Raw genomic sequence first — 21,505 nt, forward strand, 5'->3', positions numbered from 1 at the left:
ACTGCACTTCCATCCCCACTCAACCATTCAGTTCAGGAATATTAGGGATGGACAATAAAGATGAGCCTTGCTAATAATGCCCATATCCTGTGAGTGAATAACTATAGATCAATCTGAGTAACACACACAAAATGCTGGCTGAACTCAGTAGGTTAGGCAGCATCTATGGATAAAACAGTCAAATTTGGATCTTTATCCAATATTCCCCTCCATTGACGCGGCCTGAGCTGCTGAGGTCCTCCAGCATTTCATATGTTATTCTGGATTTCCAGCATCTATAGAATCGAATCTGACTTTGGATGGGCTTCAGTTTGTTCAACAGTAGCTACTGTGGTTTAGTCAAATGAAAAAAAAATGAAGGTTAAAATTATTTTGGTTTAGCACATGACGTAATCGCTTCTAGATGATATAATTAGTGAAGGGAGGCTACAATATATTGAAACCACAATATGTATTTCAATATCACATTTTGATCACTGAGCTGTTGTATTGTGATACAAAAATACTGTTGTACACAATGTTTTATTTTCTTGTTGCATTAAGTTCATGCTTCATGTTCTGTACAAGCTTTTTTGGTGACTTTCTGAAATGTTTTTGTCAAGTTGATTTTAGAATGTTAATACCATTCTATTTGCATAAAATGAGTCATGTAGCAGTAATATGATTACCTACAATTGCAACAAATTTGGTATATGTTACACAGCATTTCATCAAGCATCACTCAAGAGACTTGAGCACGGTGATCTGGGTAAGCGCTCCATTCCACTGCAATACTAATACTTGCTGAATTATCAAAGGAACTAACTTTCAGGTGTGATGTTAGCTTCAGAGTCCTGTTAACCTCTCAGGCAAATACAAAAGATTTCATCCCTGCCTTCATAAGAAGAGCAAGGAAGTTAATCCCTGAACATCAACTTCTGTACCGGCATGGATAACTTCACTCACTACAACTCTGAACTGATTCCACAAACTACAGAAACATTTCCAAGGACTCCACAACTCAGTGTTCTCAGTGTTTTGTGTATATATATATTTCTATATAAAAATACAGATAAAATATTGAATAAAATTATATAAAATGTTTTATATACAGTACATAGTGCAAACTTTAAAACTATATTATATTTTTAATATATTTTTAAATATTTGCACAATTTATTTTCTTTTGCATATTGGCTGTTTATCAGTCTTTACTTATGTTTAGCTTTTCACAAATTATATATTTTTTTATTTTCCTGCAAATGCCTGCAAGAAAATGAATCTCAAGCTAGTACATGGTGTCATATACATACTTTGATAATACAGTTACTTTGACTTGAACTTTGACTTTACAGTAAAACTCCTTCAATCCAGCATATTTGGTCTTTGGTGGAGCTGAAAGGGTGATATTCCAAACTATTGACATTATTAACACACCAACATATTTTCAGTTGTATATACATATACATACACACACTACGTGGTATTACAATGACTTCTCCAGTGAACCTTGTTAGTTACAAGGGTGGTGGGAACTACTAAAGTCCCAGAGAGACTTGGGGGATGCAGAAACTGCAGGTGTGGGTAAGTCTTGTGAGGACTAACAAGTCTCAGGGGAATATGAAGTCTAGTGAGTGTGGAGGATCACTGGGATTGGGGACCCAGTGAGTCTTAGGAGAGTACAAAAACCAAGTCCCAAGTGTGTTTAAGAGGAGCGAGGTAAACCAGATGTTGAATCATTGGAACTTCTGAATGATTGGGTAACAGATTGAATTTAATCAGAAGATGTTTCTGTACAGCTGCTGTGTTTCCTAAACTACAACGATGAATTAAAAAACACTTCATTGTAAAATGTGTTGGGACCTTCTGTAAATTGTCACTGGTATTGGCCACTTTCCATTCTTGCCGTATACAAGAAAATTTCATGAAATTTGCAATCATTTTCTACCATTCACTCGCTTTCACATGGCCCTCTCTGACTCTTTGAAACTTTACATTAATTTCTGTTTTTATTTATCATTTCAGTTTATATGTAGCATAGTGGTTAGCACAATTGCTTTACAGTGCCAGCGATCAACCATCAGGGTTTGATTCCCACCCATTATGGAGATTTCTAAGTCTTCCCTGTGACAGCCCAGGTTTCCTTCGGAAACTTTGGTTTTGGTTTGCTCCCGCATTCTACAGATGCACAAGTTAGTGTTAGTGGGTTCGGGACATGCTATGTTGGTGCCAGAAGCATGTGCACACAATTTGACACAAATGATGCATCTTGCTACATGTGTCGATGTACAAGTGACAAAGCCAATCTGTAATCTTTTAATCTTTAATATTAGTGACCAGTATCCATTACTCCTACACCTACTGTCATCCTGCTTCCTGTAAAACAGGGGTTCCCAACCTTTTTTATGCCATGGACCAATACCATTAAGCAAGAGGTCTGTGGACCCCAGGATGGGAAACCCTGTTGTAAAACAATGAAATGCAGATTCAAAATTAAGATTTGGAAAATAAATAGACACTATTTCTGGCATCTTCCCGCTTCCATTTTAGTCCTGAAGGATGGTTCTGGCCTGAAAGATTGACTGTTTATTCATTTCCAAAGATGCTACCTGACCTGCTGAGTTCCTCTAGCATTTTGTGTGTGCTGCTTTGAATTTCCAGCATTTGCAGAGTTTCTCATGCTTATAATACAATCTAACAATTGTGATAGTAGAGAGAAAAAACAATATTAAAAATACTATTAGATTCTACACTGTGTAAATATAAAGATTAGCTTTATTTGTCACATGTACATCAAAACATTCAGTAAAATGTGTTACTTGTGTGAACGACCAACACAGTCTGAGGACGTGCTGGGGGCAGCCTGCAAGTGCCGCCATGGTTCTGAAGCCAACATAGCATTTTCATTTCATTTTAAAATCTTTTTTATTAATTATTATTGAAGATTAAAAAAATATATTAATCAAGTCAACATGTCAATATGTACAATGAGGAAATAAATTACCAAATAACTGATTAACAAAGCTAAACAATATATTGATAATAATAAGAAAAAATAAAGTGTTAAGACTATTTTTTTGGGAAAAAAGGAAAAATATAACCCCTACCAACTAAGACAAAAAAAACCTTAACAAAACAAACTGTTGGGACCACAACCCCGGAGCTATACGCCATACAAGCTTCCATAAAAGAAAAACATCAATCCGCCAACTCAAATCCATTTAAACAAGAATCAGAAGGAAACCATCTTAATTAACTCAAATCAGATGATAGTAGCGGACAAAAGAACCCCACCTTCTCTCAAAGTCAAATCGAGGATCAAAAGTTTGACTTCTGATTTTCTCCAAACTAAGACATAGCATCATCTGAGAGAACCATTGTATCAAAGTGGGAGCAGAGGCATCTTTCCATTTCAATAAAATAGCCTTTCTGGCCAATAATGTAACAAATGCAAATTACATGTTGGTCTGACATAGAAATACCATGAATATATTGAGGGATTATACCAAAAAAACTGTCAATTTATTAGGTTGTAAATTAATTTTTAAAGCTTTAGAAATTGTAGAGAAAATAGATTTCCAAAACTGTTTCAATACAGAATACGACCAAAACGTATGTGTCAATGTAGCTGTCTCAGTTTTACATCTATCACACTGACTATCAACATTAGGAAACATTTTAGGCAGTCTCTCCTTTGTCAAATAGTAACGATGTACAATTTTAAATTGAATTAAAGAGTGACTGGCACAAATCGAAGAAGAGTTAACCAACTTCAAAATTCGCAACCAATCCTCTGTTATCAAGGTCATGTTAAACTCTGTTTCCCAATCTTGCTTAATCTTAAGTGAAGGGTAATTGTACTGTTGCAATAGTAAATTATAAATTTTCCCAATAAAACCTTTCACTAAAGTATTCATTTTTAAAATAATGTCTAACAGGTCAAAATCCTGTATATATGGAAAATTACTTAAATATTCTTGTAAGAAATGTCTGACCTGAAGATATTGCAAAAAATGTGAGTACGAGAGAGAGTATTTAGTTACTAATTTCTCAAAAGACATCAATCAGCCTTCTTGGAACAGACCCATGAAGGAATAGACTCCTTTATTCCTCCAAAGAAAAAAGGTAGGATCACTTAATGAAGGTTTAAATAAATAATTTCGATAAATTAAACTAAGAAGGTTAAATTTTTTGAGATTAAATGAATTACAAAACTGGTACCAAATTCGTAATGACTGCTTAATCATAGGATATAAATTTAGATTCGAAATTTTGGCCAGTTGTACAGGTAAAGAAGCTTCTAATAACGAGGTTAAGTAAAATTGTTTCACAGCTTTCAATTCCAAATCAGCCCAAAGGTAGTCATTCATTTTTATCAGTCCAATATAACCAAGAACACATATAACGTATATTAACAGCCCAATTGAACATTCTTAAATTAGGCAGAGCAAGACCTCCATCCCTTTTTAATTCTTGTAAATGATATTTTCCAATTCTTGGTCTTTTATTATTCCAAACAAAAGATGAAATAATAGAATCAACCTGATCAAAAAACTTATTATTTAAAAAAATAGGAATATTTTGAAATACATATAAAAATTTTGGTAAAATCATCATTTCAACTGCATGAATTCGGCCAGCTAACGAAAGTGTAAGTGGATTCCATCTACAAAATAATTTTTTCATAAAATCCACTAAAGGAACCAAATTAGCTCTATAAGGTCTCTGTGATTTTTAGTGATAATAATACCTAACTATTTAAAGGAATCCGTAACTTTAAAAGGAATGTCATCATATATAGAAGCAGAATCATTTAGAGGGAATAATTCACTTTTATGAAGGTTTAGTTAATATCCCGAAAACTTTCCAAATTTATTTAATAATTTCAATAAACTAGGAATGGATTCTTCAGGATTTGAAACATAAACTAAGAGATCATCAGCATAAAGGGAGATCTTATGAATAGTCCCATTTATGGAAATTCCATGGATATTTTTAGCTTCACGAAGTGCAATGGCCAAGGGTTCCAGCACCAAATTAAATAACAGGGTACTTAACAGACATCCTTGTCTCATATCCCGCGAAAATCGAGAAAAAGGAGATCTGCAATTATTAGTAATAACAGTAGCAACAGGGCTTTTATATATCATTCTAATCCATTTATTAAAATTAGTACCAAAGTTGAATTTCTCTAAAACGTTAAATAAGTATTTCCATTCAACTCTATCAAATGCCTTTTCAGCATCAAGAGAAACAACACATTGGGGAGTCTTAGAAAAGGATGAGTATACAACATTTAACAGTCTCCAAGTATTGGAGAAGGAATAACGGCCCTTTACAAAACCTGTTTGGTCCTGAGAGATCATTTTAGCTAGAATATTCTCGAGTTGATTAGCCATTATTTTTGAAAGAATTTTAGCATCCACATTTAATAATGAAATAGGTCTACATGAAGCACAGTCAGTACGACATAGCATGCCAACAAATCACTAACCCTTACAAATCAGTACGTTTTTGGAATGTGAGAGGAAAGCGGAGCACCCTGAGGAAACCCATGCAGTCACAGGGAGAACATACAAACTCCTTACAGAAGCAGCAGGAATTGAACCTCGATTGCTGGTGCTATGTACAAAGCATTTACGCTTGCCACTATATTACCATGCTGCATAATGTTGTTTAATGACTTTCACAGCCCATGGTAAGTGCAATTTTGGTGTTCTTAAATACCAATTTTATAGGCTGTAACTCACATGTTTGGAGTGGAAGACAGCAGAAGTAAAGATTATCATGGCCCCATGGAAAGGTTAAATGACAGGAAGTCCCCAACAGGAATATTGCTTTGCCCGTTTCAGGCACTTGACCCAAGGGTTAAGGCTGTGACCAAAACATCATCTGCAGAGCTGAGTGTGGATTAGCAATAGCAGGGAAGAGTTATGACATGAAAAATATTGACTGTGTTTGCAGTACATGACAGGTTTGGAGTTACAAACAACATTGCCAACAGATTTCATTGCCTGTGTTAAGTTTCACCAGTTGCATTGGAGCATTAAATTCCTGAAACACAAACCGACTAGCAGAAAGGATTGGTATGAGTATTGTGTAACCCAGTGACGAAGTCACAGCCAACTGTAACAGTGCCTCCTTCCCTTGAAGGGCATAGTCTCTGGTCTTTTTCGCAACTCACATCTCTTCATCTTTATGGCTCTCACTCTGTATCTATGTTGTCTCTGCCCCCATCCGTGTGTGCAAGAGATCTAGATTTTAAAACTATGTTCAAAGGTTCACTTTATTATCTAAGTACGCATGTATGCAGAATACAACTGAGATTCATCTTCTCCAAATAGCTATGAAATACAGATAAACCATGGGGTCTTTGAAAGAAAAGGCATCAAACCCACCTCCCCACCGCAACAAAAAAAGAAACAGAACTCGCAAATCTCAAACGCCCAACCTTTCCTCGCACAAGAACTAACAGATCACCCACCTAGACACGGCAGCAAAAACATCAAACCCCTAACACCAAGCTCATCTCACGCAAAAACAAAACAGCGACTATAACATCCCAGTGCAGTAGAGATCCAATCGCTCAGAGGAAATAAAAATCGTATTGTTCTATTTTGAAGCAATTCCTGTGATCAATATTTAGTCCTCACACAATACTATTCATTTATTTTACTTTATTCCATGGGAGTTTGTAATGCATAGAGTGGTTGCCACACATTCCACATAGCAACGTGACTTTGATTGAAAGTTATGGATTTCAAGGTGAAGTATTTGAGGGGAGGCTGAGGCGGGCATGAGTTGCAAGTGGAAGTGATGGATGCAGGTTTGATTTCGATATTTAAGAGAAGTTTGGATAAATACATGGCTGGGAAGGATATGGTCCTGAGGTTAAAGGTCAGTTTATGTGTGTGAGAGGGAGGGAGGAATGGGGCTTGTCTTGCTATTGTTGTTCTGTTGCCTGGTGTGTTATGTGTTGTTTTGACAAGCATTGTGGTCATGCTACGTTGGCACCAGAATGTGTAATGACACCTGCGAGCTTCCCCCAGCACACCCTCAGGTGTGTTGGTTGTTAATTCAAGCAACACATTTTACTGTGTGGGTTGTACAACAGACAAATACATTTGGAATCTTGAATCTTGAAGGGCTACGGTCCAGCTGCAGGTTGATGGGACTAGCCGAAATAACAGTTCAGCATCGGACAGATGGGCTGAAGGGCCTGTTTCTGTGCTGTGGTGCTCTATGATTCTATGAGTAGCTCACTGATTATAAACTGTTTCTGGAACACCCTGGGGTGGAGAGATGCAGAGGAGAGGAATGGTTAGAAACATAGGTGGTTGTTCAGAAAGGATGTCTGTGTTCTTTAGAGTCAGAGTACTACAGCACAGAAACAGGTCCTTTAGTCCATCTAGTCCATACTAAACTATTAATCAGCCTTTTCCATCAACCTGCACCCAGACCATAGCCCTCCATTACCCCTCCCATTCAGGTATCTATCCAAATTTCCCTTAAATGTTGAAATCAAACCCACATCCACCATTCCAGACCTAATCAGTTCCCCTCTACCACCACTCTGCTCCGTCTAGCGGAATTAGTCCTTACTCTTAATAATTTCTCCTTTGGCTCCTCCCACTTCCTCCAAACTAAAGGTGTAGCTATGGGCACCCGTATGGGTCCTAGCTATGCCTGCCTTTTTGTTGGGTTTGTGGAACAATCTATGTTCCGTGCCTATTCTGGTATCTGTCCCCCACTTTTCCTTCGCTACATCGATGACTGCATTGGCGCTGCTTCCTGCACGCATGCAGAACTCGTTGACTTTATTAACTTTGCCTCCAACTTTCACCCTGCCCTCAAGTTTACCTAGTCCATTTCCGACACCTCCCTCTCCTTTCTAGATCTTTCTGTCTCTGTCTCTGGAGACAGCTTATCCACTGATGTCTACTATAAGCCTACTGACTCTCACAGCTATCTGGACTATTCCTCTTCCCACCCTGTCTCTTGCAAAAACGCCATCCCCTTCTCGCAATTCCTCCATCTCCGCTGTATCTGCTCTCAGGATGAGGCTTTTCATTCTAGGACGTGGGAGATGTCTTCCTTTTTTAAAGAAAGGGGCTTCCCTTCCTCCACTATCAACTCTGCTCTTAAACGCATCTCCCCCATTTCACGTACATCTGCTCTCACTCCATCCTCCCGCCACCTCACTAGGAATAGGGTTCCCCTGGTCCTCACCTACCACCCCACCAGCCTCCGGGTCCAACATATTATTCTCCGTAACTTCTGCCACCTCCAACGGGATCCCACCACTAAGCACATCTTTCCCTCCCCCCCCCCACTTTGCATTCCGCAGGGATCGCTCCCTACGCAACTCCCTTGTCCATTTGTCCCCCCCCATCCCTCCCCACTGATCTCCCTCCTGGCACTTATCTGTGTAAGCGGAACAAGTGCTACACATGCACTTACACTTCCTCCCTTACCACCATTCAGGGCCCCAAACAGTCCTTCCAGGTGAGGCAACGCTTCACCTGTGAGTCGGCTGGGGTGATATACTGCGTCCGGTGCTCCCGATGTGGCCTTGTATATATCGGCGAGACCCGATGCAGACTGGGAGACCGCTTTGCTGAACATCTACGCTCTGTCCGCCAGAGAAAGCAGGATCTCCCAGTGGCCACACATTTTAATTCCACATCCCATTCCCATTCTGACATGTCTATCCACAGCCTCCTCTACTGTAAAGGTGAAGCCACACTCAGGTTGGAGGAACAACACCTTATATTCCACCTGGGTAGCCTCCAACCTGATGGCATGAACATCGACTTCTCTAACCTCCGCTAAGGCCCCACCTCCCCCTCGTACCCCATCTGTTACTTATTTTTATGCACACATTCTTTCTCTCACTCTCCTTTTTCTCCCTCTGTCCCTCTGAATATACCTCTTGCCCATTCTCTGGGTCCCCCCCCCTTGTCTTTCTTCCTGGACCTCCTGTCCCATGATCCTCTCATATCCCCTTTTGCCTATCACCTGTCCAGCTCTTGGCTCTATCCCTCCCCCTCCTGTTTTCTCCTATCATTTTGGATCTCCCCCTCCCCCTCCAACTTTCAAATTCCTTACTCACTCTTCCTTCAGTTAGTCCTGACGAAGGGTCTCGGCCTGAAACGTCGACTGCACCTCTTCCTACAGATGCTGCCTGGCCTGCTGCGTTCACCAGCAACTTTGATGTGTGTTGCTTGAACTTCCAGCATCTGCAGAATTCCTGTTGTTTGCATTTAAATCCACCACTCTCACCACCCTCTGAATGAAGAAGTTCCCCTAATATTCCCCTTAAACATTTTATCTTTCACCCTTAATCCTTGACCTTTAATTCTAGTCTCATACAACCTCAGTGGAAAAAAAAGCCTGCTTGCATTTACTCTATTAAATTTTGTATACCTCTAACAAATCTCCCCTCATTCTCCTATGCTTCAGGGAATAAAGTCCTAGAGCTCAGGTTTCAACCAGCATCCTCTGTAAGAAAGTTTGCATGTTCCTTCCCGTGTGTGTTTCCTCCAAGTACTCCAATTTCCCCCCTCCCCCCCTCACAGTCCAAAGACTGCACCGGTTAGTAGATTAATTGGTCATTGTAAATTATCCTGAGATTATACTAATTAAATTAGTGGTTGCTGGGCAGTGTGGTTCTGTGGGCCAGAAGGGCTTAATCCATGCTTTATCTCTAAATAAATAAGGATGTCACCGTCCTTGTAAATTTTCTCTACACTCTTTCAATCTTATTGATATTTGTAAGTAGGTTACCAGAACTGCGAACAATACTCCAGATTAGGCCCCACCAACGTCGAAAACAACTTCAACATAACATCTCATTCTTGGTAATGAAATTATAGTCAGCACACAGTAGCAATATTAGTTGAACGGTAAAGAGAGGTCTGTCCAGTCAGTGGCAGTAAATCATCACGTAAGGAGCAGCAGAGAGGTTGCTTGCTGGCAGGTCTCAGTATTCTCTGTATTCTGCATAACCCTGGAAATCCCGTTTTATTTATTTGAGTGAGCGTGAAAGAGGCCCTTCCGGCCCACTGGCCAGCAAGCCATCTATTTAACCCTAGCCTAACCACAGGACAATTTACAATGTCCAATTAACCTATTAACCAGTGTGCCTTTGGAATGTGCGAGGAAACCAGAACTACCGACAGGAAACCCACGCGCTCACAGGAAGGAACGTGCAAACTTTTTACAGAAGTCACCGGAACTGAACTCTGAACTCCAGCGTCCTGAGCTGTAATAGCACCATGCTAGCCACTATGTTACTGTGCTTTTGTAAACAAAACTTTCACTTGAACAGCTGTAGGGAAATTAGACTGCAATATGAACCTCTCGATTTCCAGATCTCCATTCTCTTCATTGTCATCAGCATTGTCAGATTAATAATGAGAGCTGGCTCTTCTGTAAACTATATATATTCTGATGACATATCCTCCAAACAACATAGCAACCAAGGTGGAAATGTACCCTCAGCAGCCATCTTATTGGGTACACCTGCTCAAGTCTGCTCCACTATTTGATCCAGGCTGATTAATTTTTCCCTCAGGACCCCAATTCTCCTGCCTTCTTCCCAAAACTTCTGACACCCTTACTAATCAAGAACATATCAACCTCTGCTTTAAACTTACCCATTGACTTGGCTTCCACAGGCTTCAATGGTAATGAATTCCACAGAATCACGATGCTCTAGCTGAAGAAGTTTCTCCTCATCTCTGTTCTAAATGCTTGTCCTACTCGGAGGCTGATTCTCCCACTTATGGAAACACCCTCTCCACTGCCACTCTATTCAGGCCATTCGGCCCCTCATACCTGCTCTGTCATTCAATACAGTCATGACTGAACTTTACTCCAGCATTACTTTCCTGTACTATCTATGCTCAGTGGCTACTTTATTAAGTACACCTATACACCTGCACATATAATCAGCCAATCATGTGGCAGTAACTCAATGCACAAAAGCATGCAGATAAGGTCAAGAGGTTCAGATGTTGTTCAGACCAAACACCAGAGTGGGGAAGAAATGTGATCCAAGTGCCTTTGACCATGGAATGATTGTTGGTGCCAGACAGGGTAGCTTGAGTATCTCAGAAACAGTTGATTACCTGGGATTTTCGCACACAACAGTCTCTAGAGTTTACAGAGAATGATGTGAAAAACAAAAGAAAACATCCAGTGAGCAGCAGTTCTGTGGGTGAAAATGCCTTGTTAATGAAAGAGGTCAGAGGAGAATAGCCAGATAGGTTCAAACGTACGGGAAGGCGACAGTAACTCAAATAACCACAAGTTACAACAGAGGTGTGCAGAAGAACATCTCTGAGCAATATGTCAAACCTTGAAATGGATGAGCCACAGCAGCAGAAGACCACAAACATACACTCAGTGGCCACTTTGTGCAGGAAACACCTAATAAAGTGCCACTGAGTATAATGTGTGTTTGCTGAAATTATCATCTTTGGTTACTTGAATGGCTTTTTCAGCAAATACAGTTCATCTTTATTCTACATTGTTGGTGCACATGAGAGCTATTAAAATGTATTTATGACTGATAAAGTCAAGCAAGTGCTGGCACAGGGTTGCGAAATGTGTCATGTGTCATGCAATCTACTAGTCAACTCAGGTCAAAAGTTTTTAAGAAGGCTTACAGTCAGTATTTGAAGAACTGCTTCTAAGCACAAAGTCATGCACACTATCAGCAAAAAAAAACCTACTTGCATTTCTGCAACAATATAATAGGGATCAAATTTTGCATATGGGAGAGAAATAATGAGATGAGGCTGAAGCAAAGTGCACAATGTCAAAGAAAACATGCTATCACTCAGTGACTATTGACTGCCTTACCATTCATCACCATTGAGCACGTCCACGCAAAGCACTGTCGCAGGAAAACAGCATCCATCATCAGGGAAGGCTTCTCACCACCACACTCAGGACGTGCTCTCTTTTCACTGCTGACATCAGGAAGGTGGTATAGGAGCCTCGGGATTCACACCATCAGGTTCAGGAATAGTTGTTACCCCAACCATCAAGCTCCTGTACCAAAGGGGATAACTTCATTCAACTTTACTTGCCCCATCATTGAGATGTCCCACAACCTATGAACTCACCTTCAAGGACTCTCATGTTCTTGATGTTTATTAGTTATTTATTTACTTATTATTTGATTCTTCTTGTATTTGCACAGTTTATGCAGGTAGGTGGGAAGAGGCAGATCAATAGCTTGGCATGGACTAGATGGACTAAAGGGCCTGTTTCATTGCTGTAGTGTACTATGACTCTAAACCAAAGCTGAAGTAAACTTATTATCGAAGTACATACGGTACTGTGCAAAAGCCTTAGGCTAATATAGATAGCTAGGGTGCCGAAGACTTTTGCACAGTACTGTATTAGTCAACAGAGAGCAAGTTTGCAAATCTGCCGGAAGCAAAGGATGTTGGGAATGGTGAGGGTGGAGAGCTGTGGAAGGGGTGTGGGACAGGTGGCAGAGAGGGAGTGCCAGCGATGAAGGGTGGCAGAGAGGGAGTGCCAGGGGTGAGGGGTGGCAGAGGTGCAGATACTCCCAGCCCCGAGACATGAGGCAAGGTCATTTTGTTCCAGACAATTGGATCGTTGATCACTACAGAATGTCTCTCTGGTGCTTCCTGCTCCCTCCCCTTTTTCCCAACCATGATTCCCCTCTCCCTGACTCCTTCCCACTTTCAGTTCACAATAAAAAGCCATATCAGCATGGGTTTATCATCACTCACAGATGTCATGAAATTACATAAAATTACTACATAAAATTATGCAATGCATTAAATTAAAATGCCTAAGACTTTTGCACAGTACTTATGAAACCATATTCTACCATGAGATTTATTTTCTTGTGGGTATTCACAAAGAAACACAATAGAATCAATGAAGACTAACCACAAAGATGGACAAACAAACAATGTGCATAAGACAACAAATTGTGCAAATACAAACTAAAAAAACAAAATAATAATAATAATAAATAAACAAATGGAGGACTTAAATATGCAGGTAAATTGGGAAAATCTGTTTTGTGCTGGATTCCAAGAGAGGGGATTTCTAGAGTGCCTGTGAGATGGCTTTTTAGAGCAGCTCATGATCCACTAGAGGATCAGCTATTCTGGATTGGGTGTTGTGCAATTAATTGATTAGAAAGCTTAAGGTAATAGAACCCTTAGGAGAATATGATTGTAATATGATCAAATTCACCTTGAAATTTGAGAAGGAGAAGCTAAAGTTAGATGTATCAGTATTATAGTGGAGTAAAGGATATCACAGAGGCATGAGAAAGGAGATCGTCAAAATTGATTGGAAAAGAACACTGGCAGGGATGACGGCAGAGAAGCAATGACTAGAATTTCTGGAAGTAATTCAGAAGGCACACGATATATACATCCTAAAGAGGAAGTAGTATGCTAAAGGAAAGATGACACAACCATAGCTAATATAAGAGCCAAAGGGAGGGTATTGTTATAGAGCAAAAATTAGTGGGAAGTCAGAGGATTGGGAAGCTTTTAAAGGCAATTAAAAATCATTAAGAAGGTATTAATGGAATATGAAAATAAGCTAGCCAAAAAGGACACTAAAAGCTTCTTCAGATACATAAAATGGAAAAGAGAGACAAGAGGGGATATCGGGGTGCTGGAAAATGATGCACGGAAAAGTAGTATTGGGGGGCAAGGAAATGGCGGACGAACTGAATAAGTATTTTGCAACAGCCTTCACTGTGGAAGACGCTAGCAGTATGGTGGAAGTTCCAGGTGTCAGGGCGCATGAAGTATAACGAGAGAGAAGGTTCTTGGAAAACTGTCGGGTCTGAAAGTAGGTAAGTCACCTGGATCAGATGGTGTATACCCCAGAGTTCTAAAAGAGGCAGCTGAAGAGATTGTGAAGGTATTAGTAATGATCTTTTAAGAATCACTAGATTCTGAAATGGTTCCGGAAGACTAGAAAATTGCAAATATCACTCCACTCTTCAAGTAGGGAGAGAGGCAGAAGAAAGGAAACTCTAGGTCAGTTAGTCTGATCTCAATGGTTAGGAAGATGTTAAGGACAATTGAGAAGGTAGACTTCTCAGGGTACTTGGAGGCACATGATAAAATAGGCCATAGTCAGCATAGTTTCCTCAAGGGAAAATTTCTTGCCTGACAAATCTGTTGGAATTCTTTGAAGGAGTAACAAGTAGGGTAGACAAAGGAGGATCCAAGTTGTGTACTTGGATTTTCAGAAGGCCTTTGACAAAATGCCACATGAGGCTGCTTAAGAAGCTATGAGCCCATGATATTACAGGAAAGTTTCTAGCATGGATAAAGCAGTGGCTAATCGGCAGGAGGCTAAGAGTGGGAATGAAAGGAGCTTTATTTGGCTGGCAGCCGGTGACTAGTGGTGTTCCACAGGGTTCTAGGTTGGGACTGATTCTTTTTGTTATATGTCAGTGATTTGGATTATGGAATTGATGGCTTTGTTGCAAAGTTTGCAGACGATATGAAGACAGGTGGAGGGGCAGGTAGTTTTGAGGAATTAGAGATGCTACAGAAGGAGAATGGGCAAAGAAATGGCAGGTGGAACACTGTACCAGGAAATGTAATGTTGGAACTTTATAAAGCATTGGTGAGGCCTCACTTGGAGTACTGTGAGCAGGTTTGGGCCCCTTATCCTAGAAAGGATGTGCTGAAACTGGAGAGGGTTTAAAGGAGCTTCACGAAAATGATTCCTGGATTGAATGGCTTGTGAATATGAAGAGCATTTGATGGCTCTGGGCCTGTATTCTCTAGAATTCAGAAGAATGAGGAGTGAACCCATTGAAACCTATTGAATAGTGAAAGGCCTTGATAGAGTGGATGTGGAGAGGGTATTTCCAATGGTGGGAGAGTCTAAGACCAGAATAGAGGGGTGTTCTTTTAGAATGGAGTTGAGGAGGAATTTCTTTGGCCTGAGAGTGGTCAATCTATGGAATTTTTTGCCACAGGCAGCTGTGGAGGCCAAGTCTTTATGTATATTTAAGGCAGGGGTTGATAGATTCTTGATTGGTCAGGGCATGAAGGCAGAAGATCGTAGCTGAGAGGAAATTTTCATCAGCCTTGATGAAATGGCAGAGCAGGTGCGATTGGCCAAATGGCCTAATTCTGCTCCTATATCTTATGGTCCTATGATCTTATGATCTAAATAATATATATTGAGAACATGAGTTGTAGAGTCCTTGAAAGTAAGTCAGGTTGTGGAATCAATTCTGGTCTCCCCACAATATACCAGAAGGTATGATCTCTCTACAAGGGACTAGAAGATATGATTCACTGAATGAATACTGAGATGAGTTCTCACTAAAGAATATCCACAAAGAGCACAAGACCACTGCTCAATATTTTTCAGTGTCTTCTTGGTAAGGATGTTCCTGGCTAATACAAGGCTCTACCCAGGACACAACATTCAAAAACTTGGAATGTAACCAATGGATATTTGCAAACACAGGCCAACTTTCAGTGCAAGATCTGAGGTTACTATAGTGGTCACAAGGACAAAAATACAAAAACAAGACACAGCAGTTGCTGGAAATTGGAAATGAAAGCAGAAAATATTAAAGATGCAAAGTGCTGGAGGAACTCAGCAGGCCACACAGCATCTATGGAGGGGAATAATCAGTCGATGTTTCATGCAGAACACTTCAGGACTAGAAAGGAAGTGGGAAGAAGACAGAATAAGAAGGTGAGGAAGGGGAAGGAATACAAGATGGCAGATGAAGCTAGCTGAGTGGGTGGGGGAGGGTGGATGAAGAAAGAAGCTGGGAGGCGATGGATAGAAATGGTAAAGGGTTGAAGGAGGAGGAATCTGAGAGAAGAGTGGAAAATGGAAGAAAAGGAAAGAGGAGGGGCACTAGGGGGAGGTGATGGGCAAGTGAGGAGCCAGAATTGGGAATGAAGAAGATGGGAGAGGAGGAAGAAATTATCAGAAGTTAGAGAAATCGAAGTTCATGCAATCAGGTCAGACCAAATATGGCACGTTGCTCCTTCTCCCTGCGTGTGGCCTCATCATAGAGTTGAGGAGGCCATGGGTCAACAAGTTGGAATTGGAAAGGGGATTTGAATCAGGAAATCCAACCCGCTGCAAATGGAGCTCAGGTGCTTGATTTCTTCTGCTCAACGGAGCGAATGTGCTTGGAAATACAAAGCTAGTCGGGCAGTGGTTGTGGAGGGGGAAACAGAGTTAATATTTCAGGTTATTGACTTCTGACTTCCTGCAGATTCTAAATTCAATTCCACCTTTCATGTTGAAGATCAGAATTAGGTTTATTATCAGTCTTATGTGACATGAGATTTTTTTTGTGACAACAGTACTGAGTGATGACAAAAATCACTATAAACTACAAAATAATTTGAACAGATGGAGATGGATGTGATCACACTGAGCTTCATTAGGGGAAACTGTAGATAGCTGTCCCCATAGGCAGGCGTTTCAAGGATTAGAGAGCACAGATAGCAAAGAAGTTAGCATAGTGCTTTATAGCACTTGTGACTCTGGGACAATTCCATTGCTGTCTGTAAAGACTTTGCATGTTCTCCGCGTGACAGGGTGGGTTTTCTCCCATGTTCCAAAGACGTACAGATTATTAAATTAAGACCATGCTATGTTGGTGCCAGAAGCGTGGCGACACTTGTGGGCTGCCCCCAGCACAACTTCTGGTCTGATGTAATCAACACATTTCACTGCGTGTAACAGAAAAATTGAAACAAGTGAACTGCACGTTTCAATTTTTCTATTACATGTGACAAATAACACTAAACTTTATTTAAATTAATTGGCAAAAAACACAAAGGAGATGGAAAGGGGCTTTTTATAATGCATTGAATGGTAATGACCTATCCCTCACTGGCTGTAGGATGAGTGGCAACATAATCCTGGAGGCATTATGGCATAGAGAAACATTATTATGGCACATTGGGGATTTGAAAATGGAATTTGATAGGCCCAAGGGTAATTCATTTGTAAGGGCCATGTGGAAAGAGTGGGACTGATGGGCTTAGTATTGACATGATGAACTGAACAACCTCCTTCTGCACCACAGGAATTCCATGATTCTATAGGATTGGGAAGGAAAGGGAAAGAAACCAGAATAGGAATGGGGGTGGGGAAAGAGCACAAGCTGAAGCTAGGTGAGGGGGAAGGTGGAATAAAGTAAAAAGCTGAGAGCTGATTGGTGGAAGAGGTAAAGGGCTGAAGAAGGAGGAATCTGATAGGAGAGGACAGTGGACCATGGGAGAAAGGGAAGGAGGAAGGGCACCAAAAGGGGGTGATGGTAGGAGAGGAGAAGAGAATGGGTGGGAGGGCAGTCAGGGTAGGGAATTGGAAAAGAAAAAGGGGAGGGGTTAGGGAAACTGACTGGAACTCAGCATCTAGGATATCTAGCACTTCAACACCACTATATAGGTGTTGACTCAAATACAGTTTTAAATTCTGATATGGTTCTAGTTGCATTAAGCTGAGCTGCGTACTAACTCGTGGACTGGAGAGCCCAAGGGAATTCTGCTCAGCACTGTGACATTGGATAGGTTCTCCCTCGCTGGAATTTCCTTTCATAGCAGAAAAATGGCAGCAATTTAAGATGCTTAATCCATCAATAACCCTGAAGTAAGGCCTAAATAAAGAAGGAACGTTGGCACAGCTTGAGATAAACATGTGTGTGCTGCATTTAAAACATTTTGCTAAGACATAGGTGTCAAACTGTGCAGGCAGAAGACCCAGGACCCACCTCACAATCTGCCGGGGAAAGAGCGTGGGAGTAACTCAGAGTGGAGTGGTGATGCCACTGTGCAACAGAGCACAGAAGGGGCTATTCATAATTCCCATTTTTGAGATCATTAGACTTAGGAGCAGAATTAAGCCATTTGGTCTATTGAGTCTGCTCCGTCATTCAGTCATGATTCATTTACAGTATTTTCCCTGAACTCTGATCTCCTGCCTTCTCCCATAAACTTTGATGCCCTGACAAATCAAAAGCCTATCAACCTCCACTTTAAATATACCCAATGACCTGGCCTCCGCAGCAGTCTGTGTCAATGAATTACACAGATTCACCACTCTCTGGCTAAAGAAAGTTCTCCCCCTCTTTTTGTTCTAAATAGATGATAGACATTCTTGTATTCTGAGGCCATATCCTGTGGTCCTAGACCATTCTATACACTATCAGAAACATCCTCTCCACACGCACTCTGTCTAGTCTTTCAATATTCGATAGGTTTCAATGCAATCCCCGTTATAAATTAGTTAAATAATTCCCCAGGACCTTGCAATTTTTCCTTCTTTAATATTTATAACATCTTGGTTCCTCATTTGAACATAGAACAGTACAGCACAGGAACAGGCCCTTCGGCCCACAATGTTGTGCTGTATTAATTCACTTAGTAATCAAATGCCCTACTAATCTATTCCCTTCTGCCTACACAAGGTCCATAGCCTTCCATTTCCTGCCCATTCATATACCTGCCCAAGAGCCTCTTGAATTCATGTTTGCATTCACCACCATCCCAGCCGCCACGTTCCAGGCACCCACTATGGTTCTTCAAGTACAAGTTTATTGTTGTCTGACTGTACATATATACAACCAAATGAAACAAAGCTCCTCTGGACCACAGTAGAACAAAATATTAGCACAAGTAAGTTAATAAAATATAATTCAAAGTGCATGTAATGCGCAGCACAGGAAACAAGTAAGCAGCTCACCGTCCTGGTGACGAGAGCTCGGTGGTGGCAGGGTGTTCTTTAGTCTCACACTCAGTCTTACAATCTTAGTCCTGTTGCCCCGTAACACCTTCCTGACGGTAGTAGATCAAAGACATTGTGGGATGGGTGGTAGGCATCCTCAACATTGCTTCAGGCCCCTTGTATGTAACACTCCTGGTAAATGTCACATAAAGGGGGGGATTTGCTTGGCAGTTTTTATTATCCTCTGCAGGGTCTATTTATTAAATATACCACTCAGATGCTGGCAGGGATAACAGCAGAGCAGCAACAGCGTGAGTTTCTGGGAAAAGCAAGATAGATGTATTCCAAAAATAAAAGAAATACCCAAGTGGCAAAATAGTATGACCGTGGCTGACAAGGCAAGTCAAAGCAAATGCAAAAGCAAAAGAGATGACATACAACAAAGCAAAAATGAACGGGAAGACAGAGGATTGGGAAGCTTTTAAAAACCTACGGAAAGCAACTGAAAGAATCAGTAGGAGGGAAAAGATGAAATATGAAAGCAAGCTAGTAAACAATATCAAGATGGATAAAAATAAGTTTTTTCGAGTATATAAAATAAAAGAGAGATGAGGGTGAATATAGGACCACTAGAAAATGAGGCTGGAGAAATAATAACAAGGAGATGGTAGATGAATTCATTGTGGAAGACACTAGCAGTGTGCCAGATGTTGAAGGGTGTGAGGGAAGAGAAGAGGATGCAGTTACTATTACAAGGAAGAAGGTGCTCAAAAATCTGAAATACCTAAAGGTACATAGGTCACCCGGACCAGAAGAACTGCACCCTAGGGTTCTGAAAGACGTCATGCTAAAGATTGTGAAGGCATTAGAAATAATCTTTCAAAAATCATTGGACTCTGGCATAGTGTCAGAGGACTGGAAAATTGCAAATGTTACTCCACACTTTAAGAAAGGAGAAAGGCAGCAGAAAGGAAATTATAGACCAGTTAGCCTGACCTCAGTGGTTGGGATCTCCCTATCTGTATCAGAAAGATTATATGAATGTGCAATATTCTGTGACATTGTTGAAAGAACAGGTACATGGATAGGAATGGTTTAGAAGGATATGGACCCAATGCAAGCAAAAGAGTCTCAATTAAATGGGAATCTTGGTCAGCATAGATTGAAAGTCCTGCCTCCGAAACTCTGTAAGAAGAGCAGGGAGGTTCTTTCTCCAGAATGTTCAAAGTTTACCTCTCAAGCAGATTAAACAATCATAACTGCAATCTGTGTGAGCCTGCTGAGCTCAAATTGGCAGGCACCTTCCTGCATCATAAAGGCGCCTATGACTCAAAAGTGGAATTCACACCATGCTTGTTAGGTGTATGGTTGTTCAATGATTTCACCACTCCCAGGCTGAACTATTGCAAAGGAGTGGTATGCAGAGCTTCACAATGGCATCACTCACCTGGCTATATTTCCACTCTGTCAATCACTCCTGGTCTTAACTTTATTGGAGTCAACATATCTGAAGATCAATCATGGACCCAACATTTTGATGCAATTATGAAGAAGGCTATATTTCATTAGGAGTTTGAGGAGATTTGGCATCTCAGTAAAGACTAGCAAATTACTATAGATGTACCATGGAGAGCATTCTAACCGGTTACATCACCATCTGATACGGAGAGGCCAATGCACAGGATCGGGAAAAGCTGCAGGGAGTTGTAAACACAACCAGCTCCATCATGGCCACTAGCCTCCCTGCCATCAAGGACATCCTCAAAATGACGACATCCACCATAACAAACCTATTCACCTAGGACTGGCCCTCTTCTTATTACTACAATTAGGTGGTACAGGAACGTCAAGACTCACACTCACCATTTTAGGAACATCTTCTTCACCTCTGCCATCAGATTTCTGAATGGACAAGGGACCCATGTACACTAGCTCACCGTCCTTGTTCTCTTTTTGCACGACTATTTTTATATTAAAAATTCAAATCTCTGAGGTGCAAAGGGACCTGGGATTCACTAAAGGTTAAATTGCAGGCTGAGACAATGGTGAGTATGGTAAATGCAATATTAGCATTCATTTCGAGAGTATAAAAGCAAGGATGCAGTGCTGAGATTTTATAGGCACTCAGAAGCCTCATTTGGAGTATTGTGAGCAGTTTTGGGCCCCTTATATTGAAGAAAGGAGAACATTGACATTGGAGAACATCCAGAGGTGGTTCATGAGAATGATTCTGGGAATGAAAGAGTTAATGTATGAGAACCATTTGATGGCTCTGGGTCTGTACTCACTGGACTTCGGAAGAATGAGAGGAGATCTCGGTAGAATCCATCAAGAGTTGAAAGACCTAGATAGAGTGGATATGGAACAGATGTTTTCCATGGTGAGGGAGTCTAGAACCAGTGGCCCCCGTCTCAAATGGAGGGACATCCGTTTAGAACAGAGATGAAGAGTAATCTCTTTAGCCAGGTGGTGAATCTGTGGAATTTGTTACCACAGTTGGCTGTGGAGGTCCTGTCGCTGGGTGTATTTAAGGCAGTGATTGATAGGTTCTTGATTAGTCAGGCTGTGAAAGGTTACATGGAGAAGGCAGTAGAACGGGGTTGAGAAGGAAAATGGATTAGCCATGATGAAATGGTGGAGGAGACTTGATGGGCCGTGGTCTAATTCTCCTCCTATGTCATAGTCTTATATAAATTACAAATGTACAGTATATAGTTTTTAATGTATTGTACTGTACTGCTGCTGCAAAACAACTAATTTCACAACCTATGCCAATCATAATAAACCCGAC

General features: G+C 40.8%; 1 protein-coding gene across 1 annotated transcript in view; it reads left to right on the plus strand.

Annotated features, from left to right (window-relative positions):
- The window catches only part of LOC140202454 (parvalbumin, thymic-like), a 66,597-nt gene that overhangs the window by 17,257 nt on the left and 27,835 nt on the right, over positions 1 to 21,505 (plus strand). The window lies entirely within an intron of this gene.

Source organism: Mobula birostris, chromosome 9, assembly GCF_030028105.1.
Source record: "Mobula birostris isolate sMobBir1 chromosome 9, sMobBir1.hap1, whole genome shotgun sequence".
In the NCBI taxonomy this organism is placed as follows: domain Eukaryota; kingdom Metazoa; phylum Chordata; class Chondrichthyes; order Myliobatiformes; family Myliobatidae; genus Mobula; species Mobula birostris.